The following is a 21,333-nucleotide window of genomic DNA, read 5'->3' on the forward strand; positions in this document are numbered from 1 at the left end:
GTACACATGGAGTAGGTGAGGCTCCAGTGCCCAAGATCAAATAAACAGTGAAAATACACACAGCAAAACACATGTAAGAGTGGGAAAAAGGCTCATACTCTTGCCAGGTGGAAAGAAATAAACCCTAGAAATCCAGCAAAGCTGCTGGGGGACTCTTTAGGTAAGGGAAATCAGCCATTTATGACAATTCTCCCTAACAACGCGCCCCTGGCCTTGGAAAAGAACGCTGCTGATACATCTGGGATACTAATGTATCAACAAAGGTTTAGCTTGGGCTGAGCCGCGGCAGACTCCGTGCATGTTGGTGAGAGTCCCTAATCCTGTCGAGTAAAGGAGGCGAGTGTGTTCAAAGCAAAACGAAACCCAAGACGAGCTGCAGGAAGAGCTGGCACTGTGCGGTGGTAAACGCCCTTGCTAACGGTACATGCCACGCATGCAGAATGTATGATGGACCCTCCTGCAAGGAAATACTGTCAGAAGAGGCCTAATAAGTGGTGAAGTGCCACTGCACCGGTGAATGTTGCTGTGCTGCATGGAATGCAGCACTGAGGGGTGCGAAAGGGACCAGGTTAGGAAAGGTGCCCATGTTAGTGTGGGGGCGGTCAGAGGCAGGGTTGATGGCGGACCAGGACATGCTGCTTCATCACTGACAGGGTATTGTGGCACCCCCTCAGCAGTTTGCGGTGGCTTACATCAGTGGAGGATGTTGAGAACTGTTGCAATATACAACAACGAGGGCGCCCATAAGATTGCGGGGGCACAGAAGCCTGGTGCATGACTGGGTGGCATAATAGATACTTTGCCTGGAAAGAGGCATAAATGGCAGCACATCAAGACACAGCCATAGATGAGCTGGAGGCTGCCTGGAGGCTCAAAGAACAACGGCGCACTGCGCCTCCCCCAAGACATCTGGGAGAGCGCTTGCAGCGCGCTGAGAAGCGCGCATGTGAAAATTCACCGTGCCGGCACCGGAGAGAGCCAGAGAAACCAACCAAGGTCCGGTGGGCTGCAACCAGGACAGAGCCTGTCCTGTCCACCCCCGAGGGGAGCCTAAATTATAAAGCAGAGGGGGCCGGAGCAGTGGGCTGAGAAGGGTGGCAAGAGGTGACAGGAGGAGGCAGCATGTAGCTGGGAACAGAACCCCCTGTCAGCGGACCAGGCAGGGCTGTCAAGAGGTGGGGGGGGGGGGGACGACATGTCCAAGGCACCCACCCAGAGCGAAATACTGCGATCACATTCAGGAACTGCCGGGTCCGACACAGGGCCGGAGCAGGACCACGAACCCTCGAGAGTGCGGGCAGGGATACAAAGACAATAGAAGTAGCAGCGGCCAGGGACATGGGAGAGCACAACCCACTCAGGAAACAATACAAATAGCACACGCGGACTTCAACCACAGCCTCCCTCATGCACCACAGTTGACTACAAAACAGTCTCGAAGAGCGAGACCACACTCCCGATAGACCAAATTGAAGTATACGACAACATCGAGATGGGGAGCAAACAGACCAAGGCAAAATCGAAATAACCCACGCTGGAGGAATACGCAAGAACACTGCAGTGGACAGAAGGGGCAAGGAGAAGACCCCCCGCCACGGACACCGCCACGGCAAGCAAAGATCAGCAGATCCTGGAAGCAATTGCGGCCCTGAAACTAGCGTGGCAAACTAAACTGGAATCAGCCATGGTCGAACTGAAGGTAGCACTGGAACCTAGAGTTGGCGCAGTTCAGGAGGAAGTGAATCTACTCAGACAAGACATCAGAGCACTTGCAGAACGCACAGGCGAACTGTAAAAAGAAGCGACTCCAAATACAGCTGCATGTGCGTCCCATACATCGGAGATCTACATCGTGGAACATCGCGTGAGCAACCTGGAAAATACAACGGAAGAAGCGGAGGGACGCGCCCGGAGAAACAACATATGTATCGTGGAAGGAGCAGAGGGATCAAACCCAATGGACTATGTCGAGACGATGCTGCTGCAAGAAATTGGAGGAGGGGCGCTCACTCAAGGATTCGCAGTGGAAAGAGCGCACAGAGCCCTAACAAGTAGGCCACCGCCAGGAGCCCCAACAAGACCAATAATTGCCAAAATCTTCAACTATTGAGACAGGGAAAAGATCCTAGAACATTTCTGAAAAGGAGGCACGATACAAAGGGCATCAGCGAATATTACAGCATATCTGGACTATAGACTCGGTGCAGGGACGACGAATGAACTATGGGTCAGTGAAAAAAAGACTGCGAGAGGCGGGCTACAAATGTATGTTAATGTACCTGGCGAAACTGAAGGTGTACCACAAAAATAGAGCTCTGTTCTTTGACACCCCAGACGACGCGTCGGATTGGTTGGACACCCAGAACTGCCCATCGGAAACAGACAACCAGAAAGACGACGGAGCAGCTAAGTAAAACAGAGACTGCAGTATCCAAGGTGCTGTAGAATTAGACACTGGGACTGGAATATAAAACAGGCCAAAGCCAGCTGGGATAGACACGAGACGGGTTGCATAACAAATGACTAGGCAGGGCGAAATGGTGCAAAAATGCAGGAGACTTGGACTCGCTCTCACACCCCCATAGATAGCTTAGTTAGGTTATCGATAGATCGGTAACACCCTGCTGGGCTCCCGATATCGGTACTACAGAGAAAGGGCCAAATGCGGGTGTCCAAACTTGCAACCCTGGTTCCCCTTTCCAACTCCTCCTCACCTGAATCTCCGGCGGAATCTTCTCGGAGTTCTGTCTTCTCTTTCCTTCGTGTCTTTCTGATTTCTTTACTCCTTTGATGCAAGTGCGGGCGTGACTCCCCGGAGGCCACCATGACTGGACAGGAACCAAATCCCAGGAGCCTCCCAGGAGCCAACCCGCTGTTCCAGGGAAAAAGCCGTAAGCTGAAAAAACCCTGTGTGAATGGTCTTCTTCAGGTTGGATAGAAGAGTAGAAGCGAGTCCAGTTCCTTCTTCGGTGTAGAATGATCGAGGGAACTGGGAATTTGTGTCCAAAAACAGTTTATAGTAGCCGGTGGTGCCAAAGGAACTGAGGCACAATAGGAGCACAGGAAACTGGTCGGAAGGTAGAAGAACTCCAAGACAGCGATCCAACGAACTGATGATTAGTAGCCTAAAAGGTTAGACTTTAACTAGAGAGAAGAAACTCCAGGCGGAAGAAACGGAGTAAGTTGAAAAGAAACAGAAGTCAGGAAGAAAGTTAAACAAGGTACTAGCAGGAAGGATAGATACAGGGACTGAGGAGTTTAAGAACAAACCTCAAAGTGCGATTAACAGGGATTAAACCGTATAAAGAAAAGCTACCCAAAATAGTACATTTACCTCTGTGTAAGATAGTGAAAAAAGAGAGAGGTAAAAGCAACAGGAAGCAATAATAGGTAGCGAGATATTCAGCAACACAGCGCCGGTAAAAAGTACTTGGATACAACGCATCAGAGCACTGGTGCGTTGTGCGTAAATACGTGCTGGCGGCCATCTTGGATGATGCATAGGCCGCAACACAAAGTTTCCAGCATCCATGTTAGGTGTACTTCCATCGGTTCCAAACCTTCCAAGGTCGATGCATTACAGCAGAAGAGACTGAGACCCAGGGATGGAGCTGGGCAACATTTGGGGACGGGAAGGGAGGGGAGGGAATGTGTGCAGTGAACGTAGTTGGGGAGAATTGGGGGTGGATGGTCAGTTGGGGAGTTTATGTTGAAATTGGACAGGGAAAGAGCCCATATTCACGCCAAGCAAAATCGGAGAGAAGGACGAGGAGGGAGGGAGAAGGGATAAGATTTGGATGACAATGGGAGATCTTAGAATAGTAACCTGGAATGTCAGAGGCCTCAACAGAAGAGGAATAAAGTAATGATGTACCTAAGAAGGCAAAAAGTGGACAAAGCATTACTGCAAGAAACCCAACTCCCCAAAGAGAAACTCGAGGTGGTTAAGAAAAAGTGGAGAGGGACCACCATAGAAGCAACGTGCTCAGTTTATGCCAGAGGGATAATCATTTGGGTGGTGCCACACGTGCCCTTCCAGATGCTTCAGGCCACGGTGGAGCCGGAAGGGAGGATGGTAGTGATGTGGGGGCTGTTAGAGAATAGAGAACTGAGCATCATAAACACATACGCCCCCAACCAAGACACAGCGGCCTACTTTAGGACACTATACAGCAAAACCAGCCCCCACATAGGAGGCACGGTCATATGGGGAGGGGACTTCAATTGCACGCTAAACGCCAAAATGGACAGGTCAGACACAAAAATCAGATTAACCCACCCCGTGGCAAAAACGCTAAAGGCCCTGCTGAGACACTTTGGGCTGGAGGACATTTGGAGGCAGCAACACCCGACTGATGGGTACTACTCGCACTATGCCGCCCCGCATAACCTTTACACGAGACTGTACTACATGTTCGCCACCCCGGAACTTGCTGGGGAAATGACGGGCTCAGAATATAAGGAGAGAATATTATCAGACCACTCCCCTCTGGTGCTCGAGTGGCGACATCAAGCCCCCAGAGCTAGAATCCCAACACGGAGGCATAGGGCCGAGGCTCTGAAGGATACTGCATTTCAAAAGGACCTAAGGGAGGAGATCATCAGGTATTTCAACAATAATACAGGGAGCGTGGAGTCAGAGGGAACCTTATGGGAGGCCTTTAAGGTGGTAGCGAAGGGGGTGGCCATATCCAAACCTAGAGGGCTCCAAGGGGGCATTGAGCAAGTCTTACAGGAGACAGTAAAGAAACTAGAAGAAATTATGAAAAGAGGAGGTACCTCACAGGAGGACGCTGAACAAGTGAGCCAACTACAACAAGCTAGTGGGGGGCTCTTGGAGAGACTATGTAATCTGAATTAGAATAAATATATTGAAAGGCAACATGCAGGGGGGGACAAACTGGGGAGGCTGCTAGCATGGCTATACACAAACGAGACACCAAGATCAGCAATTAGGGAGATAACGGGAGAAGGCGGCCAGGTCTGGAATACCCAAGAGAGTGAATGAGGGTTTCCTTAGATTTTACAAACGCCTCTATGAAGACGCAGGGGAGACTGCAGAGCGGGAGATTCAGGAGACGCTGGAAGACATAGGATTACCTAAATTAAATGAGGAAGAAAGGGAGAACCTGGATGCTCCAATCAAAATAGAGGAATTAGAGACAGTGGTATTGCATCTGCCCACGAGCAAAGCCCAGGGGTCAGACGGGCTCCCCAGTGAAATGTATAAAATATATAGACAAGAAGTGATCCCCCCCCGTTACTGGCAATATTAAATGAGGCCTTTGAGAAAGGGAGCTTGCCGGAATCCCTGAGGGAGGCGGTAATCATTCCGTTCCTCAAACCCGATAAGCCAAGCACGGAATGCGGGTCGTACAGACCCCTATCCATGTTAAATCAGGACAGCAAAATTCTCACGGCTGTATTAGCGAACCGACTCAAAAGGGTAATAAACTCATACACCCCGATCAAACCGGTTTTGTCCCAGGCAGAAGTATATCCGATAACCATAGGAAGCTCCATCATATCATAGAACAGGCAGAGGGCGACCCAAGTGAAATAGCAATAGTCTCGTTAGACGCAGTAAAAGCTTTCCACTCCGTGAAGTGGCCTTGGATGATGGCAGCCTTGAATGAATACGGGGTGGGACCAGAGTACCTGCGGTGGGTGAAAATGGTGTATAGCTCCCCAACAGCCAGGGTCAAAACGGGAGCGATAATCTCAGATAAATGTCAACTTAGCAGAGGCACGAGACAGGGCTGCCCATGGTTCCCCCATGCTGTATATCCTTGCACTAGAACCACTAGCCATTTGTCTAAGACAGCAGTACGAAGAAATGGGGGTCTACAAAAAGGAGGGACTGCACTTGATATCATTGTATGTGGATGATACGCTGCTATACCTGCGCTTCCCAGAGGAAAACTTGCATTATATCTTGGAGGTGATGGAGCGCTATGCGACTCTCACAGGCATAGCGGTAAACCCCAAAAAGTCATGCATGTTCCCCCTGGGGAGGTACACAGGAGTCCCACAGGAGAACCTACCTATCCTGCAGATATCCTGGCAGACCAGAACATTCAGATACCTGGGGATCAGTATATATCATACGACTGCAGACGAATATAAACACAACACGGAGAGGGCAGTGGAGGGTATCAAGAACAGCATTGGGTTCTGGGCGACGCTCCCCCTAGCCATGGTGGGTAGGGTGGCCTTGCTCAAGATGGTGCTCCTGCCCAGGCTACTACACTTCTTCACAAATATCCCATATATGCCGCCCAAACGCTTCTTTACTGAACTCCAGACCTTATGCAGGGGCTTCCTATGGCACAACTCTAAAAATAGAGTAGCCCTATGGAAATTGCAGAACACGTATGACAGAGGGGGCATAAACCTGCCTAATTTTGAGATATACCACTTGGCAGGGCAGGTACAATATGTCGCCAGGTGGCTGTCGGAAGACGAGACAGCAGAATCTAGACTGCTAAGGAGTGACTGTGACCCTTACTTCTTAAAAGAACTTATATGGCTACCTAAACCAGAGCTGCAAGGGCGATCGAGATTGCTGGAACTGGGCTGGAAGACATGGGACAAAGCGTGCCGAGTCGTGGGAAACCCGACCCCATGCTCCCAGCAGGTGCCACTCGTGGCACTATGCAGAGTGGACGAGCAATTGAAGAAAGGGATCTGTAAATACTGGGAGCCGGTAGGCCTAGCGACCCTAGGAGATATATGGCAAGAGGGGAAGGCACTAGACTTTCAAACCATAGTGGAAGGAACCGGGGTACATACGGGGCAATATATAACATATACTAGAATAATCAAACGGGTGGGGGAAACGTGGTTCGAGGCAGCACTAGCAGAACAACCCGACACCGTCATTGAAATCATGTAGGATATCTTGGAGGGAGGGCATGAAATATCCCGGATCTATGAACTGCTGATTTCTAGAGTGGGTAAGGAGTTGCTCCAACTGAGGCGGGATTGGGAGGAGAAAGCGGGAGAACCTATGCAAGACGGGCAGTGGGAAAGAGCCCAGAGATCATAAAAAGGTGTCCAGGAATGCGAGGCTGCAGCAGATTCAGTTATATTTCACCCAGAGGGCATACATGACCCCCTGAAAGATCGCCAGGTTCGGGAGCACAGAAGTACAAAAATGCCCCAAGTGCGGGGAGACGGATGCTGGGACGATTCATATGTTCTGGGTGTGCCCGGAGGTGGGAAAATTCTGGGAGGAAATCAACCAACGACCATCTGAAAAGGGAATTAAAGCTAGATGTGGAATCTGTATGGGCATGTATGATGGTGGATTTACCAGACCACGCAACCTAAAACAGATCTGTAAACTTAAAGACCAGGCCTACATTCCGGCCAAAGGGAGAATTGCTATGGGCTGGAAAGCAGCCCACAGACCCAGATTAGAGGTGTGGTGAAACGATCTCCTGAAATGGGCAGATGCTGAGACAGTTGCATGCTATGAGGCAGCAAGTAGAGGAGGGTAGGAGGAAGTGGGACCTCTGATAGCATGGAGACAAATTGTAGCTACACTGTCGGGATCCTCCCATTCTGAATCCAGTGAATTTGACACATCCGAGATTGGTGAAGGGGATTAACCCCAAGAAAATTAAACCTGAGGAACTGAGGTGGAAGCTTGAGATAAAGGGAAGGGGGGGGAGACAGCAATGAACAATATGTAAATGTAGCTAAGAAGCTTGTAAACTGAAACATCGGGTGTGCTGGTTATGTTTGGGGATCAGAATAGAACTCTTTCTTACTCAGCTCCCCTTTCTTAATTTGTATCCAGTCTCCCGCAAGTACATCCACTCTCTTCCGTCCACTCTTCTCATTATCCTTTCTCACCCAGGTCTCCTTCCTTTTTTCCAGTGCCCTTAGTATCTCCTCCACGACACAGTCGCCCTCTCCCTCCCTAGCCAGGGAGGTGATATTTTGTTATTAGCATTCTTCCCCCTGATCAATTCAAATGGGCTCTCACCTGTAGCCGCATGGGGAGCCATGTGCAACCCATACAGCCTCTCCATCACAGCAACCTTTTTATCTTTTCCATGAACTTCTGCCAGCCTCACTGCCTCCATCATGCATCTGTTTACTCTTTACACTGCACCATTCCCTCTGAGAGTCTACACCACTATCCTCGTATGTTTCACACCACTGTTCCTCACATACTCCTCAAAGCACCCTCCAACATACTATCTCCCATTATCCGTCAGCACAGAACACAGCAAACCTGCTCTCTCAAATACGCTCTGTAGGAAATTCACAACAGAACTCCCTCTGACAATCCTAGACGCCATCCACCAGGATGATAAATCCACTAGAATGTCAACCAAATTTCGCACAACCTCCAGCAAGGTCGACAGGACCCAAAACATCCAGAGCCAGATAACTCCATACCTTCACTAGGATGTCCAGCTTAACCACAGGCTGCGCATGCATCATCACACCTTTAACAGACTTCTCACACAGAACAGGTTTCCCAAGAACGCTCTCTACATTGTGGTCATACCCAGGCCACCAGTACACCTGAGCACAGCTTTGGTCTTGGTGATTCCCAGGTGAACCCTCATGGGCGATCTCCACTATCCTAATCCGTAAACTCGTTAGAACGACTGCACAGTCCCATTGGTAAACATTTCCTCCTTTGGTACTCCATTCTGAATGCACTTCCCAAAAATCCTTCTCTTCATTGCACAACAATCTCATCTCAGGCCATTCTTTGCCCACAAATCCAATTACTCTTTCCAAAACACACTCCTCCCTCACAGCTTTACTCCACTCACACCGAGACACCAGTCCATCATGCGCCACAAACACGGTATCAGAGATTTCCGACACATACCCTCATCGTCGCCATCCAAACTCGACAAATGATCTGCCAACACATTCTTATTTCCTGGTATAACCACAATGACAAATGTGTGACCTTGCATTCTGGTCACCCATCCAGCTACTCTGGAGACTTTGTCCAACCCTTTCTCCTCAAAAATCACCTTTAACGGTTTGTGATCCATTTTTATAGCAAATTCTGCTCCCCACACCAACTTGCGTAATTTCGTAATTTTTCTACAACCCAATGAGAAGCAAAGGCTTCCTTATCTAAGACAGTCGTTTTTCTCTGCGCCTCCTTGAGGCATGCGTGATCACATGCTCCAAACCATCCTCACCATTTTGTGACAATACCATGCCAATGCCATCACTTCTAACTACCGTGATTACACACTTTTTCTGGGTATTAAATTTCGCAAGTGGCTTTGTCAAATCAATCCTGTTTTTAATTTCCACAAACTCTTTCACACTCCCCATCCCACACAAACTCTATACCTTTCTTTAATAAGCTCCTCATTTTCACCACCCTGTCTGCGAAACTTTAAACCCATTGATGATAGTACTCCATCATTCCTAAAAACAATCTCAATTCACCCTGATCCTTTGGTGATGAAACCTTCTTTATAGAATCTATCATGCTGTTCTTAAGCCTCAGACCTTCAGCGGAGATCTCGTGTCCCAAATACTCAACAACCCCCTTCTCAAATACACACTTCTCTGCTCTAAGCGTAATGCCCCTTTCTTTCAAAATGTTCAACACTTTAATCAGGATAGCCTCATGGTCTTCAACGGTCTATCGACACTCCAAGATATCATCTTAAAAACAATATACACCCATCAGCACTTTCATCTTTTGAAAAACAGATGAAGCCGAAATCAGCCGAAATGGCATCCTGCGGAACCGAAAGACGTCTTCATGAGTGATAAAAGCGGTCAACCTTTTTGACTATCTAGCTGTATTTGGTGGTACGCTGACAAGCTTTGAGAAACGCTTTGCTCTCCCTACCATTGCCAGCATTTCAGTCATTTTTGGCAATGGGTGTCTCTCCACAATAACGTTAAATTCTCGTAAGCCCACCCATAATCTCAATTCACCATGGGCCTTCCTTACAACTCCCAAAAGGCGACAACCATTCCACACATCCTGCCTTCTAGATCACTCTCGACACCCTCAATTTCTCAAACTCCGCTATCGCGCCATCTCTCATCACCAATGGAACTCATTGCAGTTTCGCCGCAACTGGCACACTACTCTCCATCAACACAATCTTGTGTCTCATTCCTTTCACAGGTCCATAATATTTCGAGAACACAATGGAGTAGGACTCAAATACACCCCCACTCTCTCACATGCAGGACTTGTTCAACTGTGTTTGGATCAAGTCTTAACCCCAATCCTTCCTGCCCCTTCTACCCCAGTGATGTGTCACCACTCTTTGCGACATATACTTTACCATAGGCTTCTCTGGCCTTGAAAGTCAATCTTGCAAAAAAATATCCAAGAACATTATTTTTCCTAAAGTATGTTGGGAGGCAATAGATCTTTGGTCAATCCCTGCACCTCCCTCTCAACACCTAACATGACATGTAAGGAACCCATGGTGGTGTAAGGAACTCATGGTGGCAACCAGTAAGACAGACACGTGATCACAGTTTAAAGGTGTTTATTGAACAATTAATGCAGGTTGGAAAAACGCCTAATCTACACCTAAATCTAAGATGGGAGCAAGCATCGACCATCAAATGAAAAATAAGGCAGTCCTAGTGGTGTTGTGTCAAATAAAGGGCCTATACTAAGAAATCTATTGCCAAACTTTACAACTAATACAAAAAAATGGTGTGGGATAGTTCTCAAGAAAAGAAAGAAGTGTTCTCAAATAATATGTCAGGATGCGGTAGCCTGGGTCTCCCTTCCCCACGTTTTGAGCATGGGCTAAAGTGGGATCGTGGAGCGCAGCACACTCCCAGCACGAGATGACAGTTCACCTTTCAGCCATCATGGCCATCGATGGCCAAGTCTCTTTCACTTGATAGTCTCTTGCCTTCAAGAACCTGCTGTCTTCAAAAAATGTAAACAAATGTTCCTTCAACCAAAAACGAAAGTTCGTTAGGGGGATAATGGTTCACCCCAGGGCCCCCAGTTTCTGGGCGCTGATGTCACGTCCTCTCGACATACCCATCACCCACACCAACGGGGAAGACACAGCAGGCGGGATGTACGAGGGGGCAGTTCCACCTCTTTTCGCCCGTTTCCTTGTTGGCGTCTGCCATGGCGCCTCATGCATGCCCGACGGCACTGTAGTCGTCGACTCTGCTCCCGCGTACGGGAGCGATCACGTGATTAGTCACGGGAACGGCTATAGCCAACGCTGGCGTCTATGTGTTGTCAACCAATCATGAATGGCGTCCGATCTCACGTGACGCCTTTTTTCGGTCATGTGACCAGTCATGTGATTTTGACTCCTTTTAAAAGGAACCGAGGAGAAACATTCAGTGCTTCACAGCTGTTGCAACCAGAGAGACCTGTTCGGCCTTACTCCTTGTATTTCTTGTTACCTACCTTTTGGATTTTTGACCACGGAACGTTATTTGGATTAGTACTGGATTACCCTTGGATTCGACGCATTCTTCTGGAACTTTTGAACTCTTGACCCTCCATCTGACCTTGGATTTTGCTCTGGTTTACTCCTTCTGTTTTGGCGAACTTTTGTGAACAACAAACTACTGACTATCACGTTCTGGCTTCAGGTGTGAGTCGGAGGAACTACAGTATTTCCCAGCCTGCTGTTGGTCTTCCCTTGTCGTCCATTCAGGTTTCCCACCTGTTCCATCATTCCCCGGGTAAGCTGTGTTGGTTATTCTTGATTGCTTACACTGCCATAATTGATCATAGCAATTCTGATCCTAACCTTTGCCTTACAGCACTCAGGGGTCCTTCCGGTGTTCCCGGTATCCAACAGACGACATCACTCATCACCTGTGGCCTCAAAGATTGCTCGGGCAGTGTATTTTATCTGCTCGAGCGGTACTTGGGGACGGAGGTATTCTATAGCTGCACGACCATCAAGGTGGACATCAGGATCAGATCAGAATAGACTGTGAAGCCTATTGGTCGTCCAGCAATGGATACCTCCTCCGGGGACCCTGTGACGGCTTTAATGCAGGCAGTGTCAGCACTCAGGACTGATATGGCAACCGCTACTGCAACACTTCGAGCGGACATGACCGCAGCCAACACGGCTTTACATCATCGCCTCGACACGGTATTAAGTGCACGTCAGCCCCTGCCTGCAGAAGCTGCATTTGATGTAGGTAGTCCTCCTCCTGCTATACCCCCTTCCTTCCCTGCTGCTCCTGTGGTAATTCAAAACCCTTTTCCTTTGGCTGCTCCCGAGAGATACCAGGGCGACCCAAAGAAATATCGCACTTTCATCAATCAATGTAAACTACATTTCATGTGTCGTCCTCAGGCTTTCCCCGATCCTGTGTCAAAGGCAGCATTCCTTCTCTCCCATTTATCCGGGGTAGCCGCCACATGGGCCAATCCATTGTTAGAAAACAATCATCCTGCGCTTTATGATTTTGAGTTACTGACCCAAGAGATGGCAAAAGTATTTGATACCAGACACAAAGCACAGTCCAGAGACATGGAGCTACTGGATCTCACGCAGGCTCGATCAAGCCTAATAGAGTACATCACCAGATTCAACCAGTTGTCTGCTGAGACTTCCTGGCCGGAAAGTAAAAAGGCTGTGGTATATTACCGGGGTTTGTCCGGGGTCATGAAAGATGCCTTGTCTGTTGTACCTACACTTCCCACTGTATATGCTGATTTGGTAGATTTAACGTTACAACTCGACGCCAGACGAATGGAACGGCGCGGGGATGTGTCCTCCTCATTATCTCTACCATCCACTGCCACTACCCCGGTCACTCCCGAACCCATGCAGATAGGCGGGATCCGCAGCCCCATCTCACATGTTGAGCGAGAACGCAGGCGAATGGACAATGCCTGTTTTTACTGCGGTCTCCCCGGGCATTTTGTCAAAGAATGTCCTCGCCGTCCAAAGAATAGGCATCAGGGTTTTCAGAAGACTCGCCCCTAAGATCAGAGGGGGGAGCGAGTATTATCCGGAATACCTCTGAACCTACCTTCGGTCCTGTACGTCCCATTATAGTTCAGGCCATTCTGAAACATGCCACAGATTCCCACGCAGTGTCAATAGTAATAGACTCAGGTGCTACAGGTTGCTTCATTGACATAGCATTGGCCCGTTCATTGAACCTTCCTTTGGTCACGAAGAACTGTCCCGAACCAGTCCAGGCGGTAGATGGTTCTTCGCTTACATCTGGTCCGATACTGCAACAGACAGCACCATTAGAGGTGATTGTCCAGGAAAATCACAAAGAAACAATGTCCTTCGACCTCATTGCCACTCCTCAGTTCGGTGTGATTTTAGGCATTCCTTGGCTAAAACTACACAATCCTCTCATCAATTGGGGAACGGGTCAGGTATCGTTTGAATCCGAATTATGTCAATGCTATTGCCTACTGGCAACACCCCAGTCTTCCAGTCCCGCGGGAATCTTGGGTAGTCTCAATTCCATGGCAATAGGAGACAACAACGATCATCATGATACACACACGGTAGGGACTATCACGGATGGGATACCTGCTGTTTATCACGATTTCTTGGCGGTATTTGATAAGAAGTCTGCAGAAGGCCTGCCACCGCATAGACCTTACGATTGTCCCATCGACCTGGTCCCTGGTGCGTCTATCCCAAAGGGCCGCATCTACTCTCTGACACAGGTAGAAGAGCAAACCTTGCAGGACTATATCCAACAGGCATTAAGGTTAGGTCATATTCGTCCGTCTACCTCTCCGGCTGCAAGCCCTATTTTCTTTGTTCCGAAAAAGGAAGGGGACCTCCGTCCCTGTGTCGATTATAGGCGCTTGAATGCCGTTACGGTGAAGAACCGTTATCCCATACCACTGATCACTCCGTTACTAGACAAACTCACCCATGCTACCATTTATACCAAACTTGACCTTCGCGGGGCATACAATCTCATCCGCATACGTGACGGTGACGAATGGAAGACTGCATTTTGCTCACGACAAGGTCTATTTGAGTATATGGTCATGCCTTTTGGTCTTTGTAATGCCCCGGCTACTTTTCAACACTTCATGGACGATATTTTCAATGATATACTGAACACTTATGTAGTTGTTTATTTAGACGACATACTGGTGTTCTCCACCTCCCTTGACGAACACACGAAACATGTCAGGGAAGTACTGTTGCGTTTGCAAAACAACGCTCTTTATGCCAAGCCTGAGAAATGTTTGTTCCACACCAATCAAGTTGAATTCCTGGGGTTCCATATCTCGCCCAAAGGACTTTCCATGAATCAAACCAAGGTTCGGGCGATTGATGACTGGCCGGTCCCAACCAATCTAAAGCAGTTGCAATCATTCCTGGGGTTTGCGAACTTCTATCGAAGATTCATATCAGGGTTTTCTTCGGTTGTGTCTCCACTCACGGCACTCACTAGTCCTTCTGTCCCTTATGTATGGTCCACGGCACAACAATCTGCTTTTGATCTATTGAAAACCCTGTTCACCACCGCTCCGGTATTACAGCACCCTGACCCCGATCTTCCTTATATTCTAGAAGCAGACGCTTCATCCTTTGCTTTGGGTGCAGTATTATCACAGATCTGTCCCACCACCAACCGTTTGCATCCAGTAGCGTTTCATTCACGCAAATTTACGACCACCGAATCCCATTATACGGTCACAGAAAAGGAACTGCTGGCTATTAAGGATGCACTACAGGTCTGGAGACATCACCTTTTAGGTGCCAAACATCAAACCACGGTGTATACTGACCATAAGAATCTCCAAGACCTTGCTTCCTTGAAATGCACAAACAGTCGACAGGTTAGGTGGCATTTGTTCTTTGCCGCGTACGATTTTGTGGTCAAACATAGGCCCGGTGTTGGGCACGGTAAAGCCGATGCCCTGTCTCGTTCACCTGGGGGGGAGACCCTTCCTTGTTTTCCGGACACCCTGTTAGGAAAGAGCCATGTAATCTGTCTATGCACACCAACTCCTTCTTTGTTGTCTGATATTCGCCAATGGGTCTCTCAGTATCCACAATCATTGGCAGAGTGGGATCCGGTTATACAAGATGGGCTGCCTTTTGTTCATAGTGGTAAACTCTTTCTACCCACAAGTGAGACCCGAAACCAAGCGCTGACTTGGTCCCACGACGCTGCCATCAACGGCCACCCCGGACAACTACGCACTTTGGACCTCCTTAAACGATGGTGCTGGTGGCCCACGATGAAGCGTGACGTGTGTGACTACGTCAATACTTGTGCCGTATGTGCCCAGGGTAAATCGCGCAGGGGGCGGCCCTTGGGTCTTCTTCATCCTCTCCCCATTCCTCCACGACCTTGGCATACGGTCTCCATGGACTTAGTCACTGATCTTCCTCGCACCCAAGGGTTTGACACTATTTGGGTCGTAGTCGACTCGTATACCAAGTTTGCACGCTTCATACCTTGTAAAGGGATACCTTCTGCCCCAGTACTGGCCAAACATTTTTTCAAACATGTATTCTGTCTTTTTGGTTTACCCCATGTGTTGGTCTCTGATCGTGGGTCCCAGTTCACTTCCCGTTTTTGGCGGGCCCTTACCACTCTGTTGGGCATTGATGCCCGGTTTTCCTCTTCGTACCACCCCGAGAGTGATGGGCAGACGGAAAGGGCCAACCAAACGTTGGAGCAGTATCTACGTTGCTTGACGCTGCAATATCAGGATACATGGCTCAATTTACTACAGCTTTCGGAGTTTGCCTACAACAATGCTCTGCACTCCTCTACTGGTCACTCCCCGTTCTTTTCCCTTTACGGTCAACATCCACGTACCCTTCCCATTCCCGATTTTTCCTCTTCCAGCACCCCCGCCGCATCTGCTTGTGCCCGAGACATTGTTTCTGTTCACGCTCAGACTTTGGTCCATTTACATGAGGCTCAAGCTTCCATGAAGGCGGCTGCCGATAAAAAGAGAGCTGTCCCACCCGTTTACAAGGTAGGGGATAGGGTGTGGCTTTCCACTCGTCATCTACATATCCCTGGCTGCCGCAAACTGTTGCCCCGTTTTGTGGGTCCTTATAGGGTGGTCAAGGTGCTGAACCCGGTGGCGTTGCGTCTAGCGGTGCCATCTGCCTGGCGGATCCACCCAGTTTTCCATATTTCCCTTCTTAAACCTTGCCCTGGATCCACCCGCTTGGGTTCGCCTCCTGCTCCTGTTTCTGTCTCTTCACCCGATGTTTATGAGGTCCGGGCTATCTTGGGTTCCCGTATCCACAGGGGTGTTCTGCAGTATTTAGTGGACTGGTTGGGTTATGGCCCTGAAGATCGGTCATGGGTTGCCTCCCGGGATGTACATGCTCCCCGTTTGTTGGCCCGTTTTCATCGTGACAATCCTACGAGCCCACGTGGTCGTGGGCCTTTGGGGGGGGGCTCTGTCACGTCCTCTCGACATACCCATCACCCACACCAACGGGGAAGACACAGCAGGCGGGATGTACGAGGGGGCAGTTCCACCTCTTTTCGCCCGTTTCCTTGTTGGCGTCTGCCATGGCGCCTCATGCATGCCCGACGGCACTGTAGTCGTCGACTCTGCTCCCGCGTACGGGAGCGATCACGTGATTAGTCACGGGAACGGCTATAGCCAACGCTGGCGTCTATGTGTTGTCAACCAATCATGAATGGCGTCCGATCTCACGTGACGCCTTTTTTCGGTCATGTGACCAGTCATGTGATTTTGACTCCTTTTAAAAGGAACCGAGGAGAAACATTCAGTGCTTCACAGCTGTTGCAACCAGAGAGACCTGTTCGGCCTTACTCCTTGTATTTCTTGTTACCTACCTTTTGGATTTTTGACCACGGAACGTTATTTGGATTAGTACTGGATTACCCTTGGATTCGACGCATTCTTCTGGAACTTTTGAACTCTTGACCCTCCATCTGACCTTGGATTTTGCTCTGGTTTACTCCTTCTGTTTTGGCGAACTTTTGTGAACAACAAACTACTGACTATCACGTTCTGGCTTCAGGTGTGAGTCGGAGGAACTACAGTATTTCCCAGCCTGCTGTTGGTCTTCCCTTGTCGTCCATTCAGGTTTCCCACCTGTTCCATCATTCCCCGGGTAAGCTGTGTTGGTTATTCTTGATTGCTTACACTGCCATAATTGATCATAGCAATTCTGATCCTAACCTTTGCCTTACAGCACTCAGGGGTCCTTCCGGTGTTCCCGGTATCCAACAGACGACATCACTCATCACCTGTGGCCTCAAAGATTGCTCGGGCAGTGTATTTTATCTGCTCGAGCGGTACTTGGGGACGGAGGTATTCTATAGCTGCACGACCATCAAGGTGGACATCAGGATCAGATCAGAATAGCTGACCCCTCATGTATCGTATTTCACAATTTATATATCAGTTCTTTTCTCAATGAACTTTGAATGATAGCTACACCCTTGGATCTCCCACGTTCAGGCCCGGACCCCTCTTGACTGCCAGTCCTTGGGTGATGGCTTCGCCCATGGTTTGGGCTCAGACCCCTCTTGAATCCTAGCCTCCCTCGGTTGGTTTCACTATGGCCTTTCTTTCTTCACAAATTTTAATGTCTTTTTAAACAGTTTCAGCGGACATTCCTCGGCCGGGTTCACTTTTGTCAACACACTGTTTCTTGGGACTGTAGACTTTGCCTCTCTTCTCTGGCATCCCTAGGTCGGGTTCACTCTTGCCGTCTCTTTTACACAGTTAAATGTCACTGGGATTTGCTTGCCTTGTTTCCTCTCACTGCAGGATTTACTTCCTTTTCTTTCACACAGTTTGTAGATCAAAGTCTTTCGATTGTACAGGATTTTGCTTGACCATCAGTATGACTAATTTGACCTATTTCGGGGGCTCCCCTCCAGCCTTCTGGTATCTGTAGTTTCACTCAGATGGGGGTCGACCAGAGTCTTGAGTTAGCACCCACATGGTGCCAGTTTCCCTCTGCAGCTGGTCTCCGCTTAACACTTTTTACAGTCCTTTCACAGTTCTTTAAACTTGGTTCAAACTTGCCACACTGCGCTTCTCATTCAACTCAGCCTGGTTCCTATCGGTTCTCCTCTCAACTCACTGGCTGTGATGAACCGCTTGGCTTCCTTGTTCTCTGGAGCCAAGGCCAGTGCCATGGCCGCAGGATCTTCCCTCTCTCCTACCCATCCGCATATGCTTGCCCCGTCTACCGTTGACATCTGCTGCAAGACACTCGAAGGTTCAGTGGGCCTGGGACGAAAAGGGCATGGTCACCTCTCTCCTCGCCGCTCTCTCGATTTCTGCCGTCTTTCTCCTTCGCTTGAGCTGCTGCACCTGACTATCCATCTCATTGTGCTGTCTGCCGTGCTCGTACTGTGTTCTCTTGCTCCAACTTTTATCCCTGTGGGGAGAGGAAAGGGCCATCACATGTGTGTGATTTAAGTCAATTGCCTGACTTTGCCTGACCCTTAAGTTGGGACATGTTAGGTGAACAGTTCTATTACAAGTCCGCTGTTTTCTACATCAGGAAAAAGTGTTGGTGTCAGAAAAGGGAAGAGGTAGAGTTTCTACATGTTCTGCGTGGTAGGATGGGGATAAGGTGTTATCGGGAGTTATAGTCTTTGTATTGGAAAGGGGAGGGGCTGGAGTGTCATAGTATCCTACGGGATAGGGAAGGTTTGTGAAATGGACTAGAATGACTGGTATGTAGAACAGAACATATAGGATTGTGGGAACGGTAGTGTTCTGTCAGGGTAAACCGAGTATTCGGGACAAAATAAGCAGAATAATGTGGAAAAGAATGTCCAGGGTTGTTTGGGTGGGATGCAGGAAAACAGGAACTGGGGTAGGTAATCCTTGGATGCAAGCGGGTTAAAAATCTTAGCGGATGGGTTCTGTACAGCGGGCTTATTGGATCTGGGTAGGAGAGATTTAAGGGGGGGGCAGATGTACTGTAACCTACGAAAGCCTCAGGGATTTCGTCATCCTCCTCTTTCTCCTCGGTATAATACTGTGTCTCAGCTTGAATATTCTCCCAAGTATAAACCTGTTCTCCCTGACCCAGGTGATCCTCCCTCGCTCGTCCACCCCAGGAACTGGATCCAACAGCGATGGCCATGTCCTGGCCACCTGGATAAGGGAATCCTGGGCTCTACTTGGGAGAACACACCTAGGTTTTTCACAGAGGCAACAGTAAAGACAGACACAAGTGATCACAGTTCAAGGGTGTTCATTGAACAATGAATGCAGGGTGGAAAAACAGCTACGCTAAACGTAAATCTAAGATGGGAGCAAGTGTCCACCATCAAGTGAAAAATAAGGCAGTCCTAGTGGCATTGTGTCAAAATAAAAGGGCCTATACTAAAGAAAAGCCTATTGCCAATTTCTTACAACTAATTATAGGAAGAGTTACATAGTGTTTCAATAAAGAAAAGAAGTTTTCCGAATAATAAGCCAGGATGTGATTGCCAAGAGTCTTCCTTCCCCACGTTGTCAGCACGGGACAAGGTGGAACCTTGGCGCACAGCACACCCTCAAGCTCTCAGCGCGAGCCGACAGTTCTGTTTCAACTAACACAGTGCACATTCGAGCTTCCTCAGGACGCCCGTACAACTCCGTTCCAACTATCAGGTTCTTTAATGGTAAAGTCACTTTTAATTACAAAGTCTCTTGCCTTAAAGGCCTGATTTATCCAACAAACCAAAGGTTCTATTCCACAGTTCACGTTGGGTGATGGCTTCACCCCTGAGACCGCCTCTTACGGGCGTAGACCCCTCAAACAGTTCTTTATCGATATCAGAACCTTCGATGGCCAGGTCTCCTGCTTCCGAGGGTCTGATAGTTCCAAAAGAAATTTAACAAATCAACAAAAATGTCCTTTCAGATTGCACTCGAGGCGAGGATTCGTCACCCCTGGGTCTCCCTCTTCTGGGCACAGACCGCTTTCGAGTATTTGCCTTGGTTCTCAGCCTCCCTCTTCAGGGTTCACTATGGCTTTGCACAAAGACAGTTCACCTTTTTAACCTACAGAAATCTTAATGTCTTTTCAAACAATCATCGTGGACATCCCTCTGCCGTGTTCCCTTTTGTCAACACACTGTTTCTTAGGACTTGAGACTTTGCTCCTCTCGCTTGGCATCCCTCCACAAAGTTCACTCTTGCCACTTCTCAATTTCCTTTTGTTTTTACGATTACGGGATTCACTTCCCTTGCTTTCTTTTCGTGCAGAATTCACTTCCCTTGCTTTCTTAATAGTTTGCCGGTCAAAGACTTTCGATAGTACAGGGATTTTGCTAGACATCCTGTATGACCACTTTGACCTCTTCCCAATGGCTTCTGGATATGGTAGTTTCTACATTGGGTAATCGCCCAGAGTTTCCTGCTTGAGCACCCATCTGGTGCTGGCCCCCTCTGTTGCCGGCTTTCCCCCTTTTCTTCAATCCTATCTTTACAATTTCAAAGTTCAAATTAGCCGTTGGCTACTTTTCGTTCACGAAAGTTTGGCTTCTTATCGATTCTCCCCTCGACTCACCGGCTGTGATGAACCGCTTGCCTTTCTTTATCCTTGGAGTCAAGGTCGGTACCTCTGAGACCAGCGTCCTTCCCCATCTTGGTTATCAGCGGAGGAGGGTCTCACGTACCGTAGACATCTGCTGCAAAACATGCTGGATATTGTTCATGGTCTTATATTCTCTGCAGCAGTTTCACTGGCCTTGGTCGGAAAGGGCAAGGTCACTTCTCACATTGTCACCCTCACTGTCTGCGCCGTCTTTCTGCGCCTTTGGATCTGCTGTGCTGAGTTCGCCCTCACATTGTGCGGTCTGCCTTGCTCGTATTATGCTCTTGTGCTCTACCTTTTATCCCTGCGGGGGAAGGAAAAGTCTGTCAGGTGTGTGATTCTGGTCAATTGCCTGACTTTGCCCGACACTTGTATTGGGAAATTTTGCGTAAATGGCTCTGGTGTTAGTCTGTTGTCTTGCGTGTTGTGCGAAAGTGTACCTGTCAGGAAGGTGGGAGGGCAGTGTTTTGCAACATCCTACGTGGTGGGATGCGGAAAAGGTGTGGAAAGAAGGGGGATACCGCGTCTCAGACATTGGCGTCCTACTCCCCAAGGACACCTCATCCAGGTGATCTTCCCTCACTAGTCCACCCCCAGGAACTGGATCCAATTGAGATGGCTGTGTCCTGGCCATCTGGGACAGACCCCTGGGGACTAGACAGGGAGACACTTTCAGGTTTCTCACAGACAACAGCAAAACTGAATGATGGGCACTGAAAAATATCCATGCATGTCTGTATCCCACCACGCTATAGATAATGCAGCTCCACCTGCGCGGTAAGCATGTTTCAACTTGCACCCACTGCAGGCTCCAACTTCTTATAAA

At 48.8% G+C, this 21,333-nt stretch overlaps 1 protein-coding gene across 5 annotated transcripts in view; it reads right to left on the reverse strand.

The window, feature by feature from the left end:
- The window catches only part of LARP4B (La ribonucleoprotein 4B), a 2,592,412-nt gene that overhangs the window by 254,188 nt on the left and 2,316,891 nt on the right, over positions 1-21,333 (reverse strand). The gene's annotated exons all lie outside the window — the stretch shown is intronic.

This window comes from Ambystoma mexicanum, chromosome 2q, assembly GCF_040938575.1.
Source record: "Ambystoma mexicanum isolate Mex_15411 chromosome 2q, UKY_AmexF1_1, whole genome shotgun sequence".
NCBI classification, from domain to species: Eukaryota; Metazoa; Chordata; class Amphibia; order Caudata; family Ambystomatidae; genus Ambystoma; species Ambystoma mexicanum.